Source organism: Monopterus albus, unplaced genomic scaffold (genome assembly GCF_001952655.1).
Source record: "Monopterus albus unplaced genomic scaffold, M_albus_1.0 scaffold525.1, whole genome shotgun sequence".
NCBI classification, from domain to species: Eukaryota; Metazoa; Chordata; class Actinopteri; order Synbranchiformes; family Synbranchidae; genus Monopterus; species Monopterus albus.
In genome coordinates this window covers 13,949-15,429 of record NW_018128405.1, presented here as the reverse complement: position 1 = coordinate 15,429, position 1,481 = coordinate 13,949, and positions in this window count along the sequence as shown.

The following is a 1,481-nucleotide window of genomic DNA, read 5'->3' as shown; positions in this document are numbered from 1 at the left end:
GCGCGTATTGTGATGTCAGGCGGTAGCTAACAAAAACACAAACATTTAGTCAACTTCAAAGTGCAGACATCCTGCATACACAAACCCTAAAAGACTGTCTCTCCTTATGAGATGGTGATCCCAGATCCTGTCTCCAGGGGCCCCAAAACCCCCTTCCTCTTGTGACTTTACTGGATTAGAATGCATATCTTGGACTCACACCTCTGACTTTAGACAATAAGTTTCAATTAACTCTTATCTGATCAGTCCTGATCCTATATAGACATCTATGGCATGGCATGCTTGAGAGGTAACCAGCTAGCTAGCTACAACACGTGTTGGCTACCATACAAGCATTAATTCGGTTCTACCCTGCTCTGTAGGTTCAGTGTCTGCTAACTAGCTAGTTATAGGAGATATTTCCAGTGCATTAATTCTCGGCTCAAGTGCAAGTATAAACGGTTCTAGTTCTGTGTTGACATCACAGTGCGTACACCCAATGACCAATCTGTTGAGCATAACTACGGCTCGAGACAGATGCTGAGGCAGAGGAGCAAGTGTGACATGAAACTAAACGTTGAAAACAACAAAAAGAGGCCTCAGACTTTCCATACAAGAACAAGTAGAGAAACACAAAATAGAACCTAACTCAAGTATCTGCACCAGAATGTAGGAAAAAAAAAAACTAAACATGAGAAGGTTACTAGCCAAAATGTAATTCTGTACATGAAAAAAGGTGACAAAAAAAGATGAGAATTTAAATACAGATTTGCTAATTTCTCATGGAAAACCGGTGAAGCTGAAACAAAACAAGGACTGGACAGGAAGCCGGGAGTGTGCCAAAATAAGTCTTCAAAACAGGAAGCACATGGAATTGTGACATAAACACTTCACAGAAGCACTTAAAACCTTAAGTTGCTCAAACCAAGCCTTAGTCAGAACTACGAAAAGATCTAATTACAGCAACTCAGAGAATTAACAAGAGAACAAACTGAACAACACTGTCATTTAATACATTCCAGGAGTACTTAAAGATCTCACAAGGATCCTGAACATGTTAGATTCTAACCTTTTTGTCAGAAATTAACCCAGTTCTTTTGTTGGAAGCACGAGAAGTGACGACAGGAGAGGACTGTTTAAAAGCAACAGAAAGTTTACTGAAAGTCTGATTACAAGAAAGTCTCACAGTGCTGGATTCAGAGAGCCAGAGCTCCCGCAGGAAAACCAACTTCTGAATCCCGAGTCATGTTTTTACATTACATTTATGCTCTTTGGGCTAGGTCCGCCTCAAACAAAGGTCCCACGAAACCAGGTGTGTATGTGTTGTCATGTGACTTTCCAGGCGGCAGCTGAACAATGGGTCTTCTGCGCCGCAGACCCCCATCTGTGCAATCCCATTACATGACAAAGCAGGACCTCCTGCATACAAACACTGTGTGTACACAGAAGTTAAAGTAGTCAGTTTCTACTTCAGTATCACTTGGCTCTCATCAGTACAATTG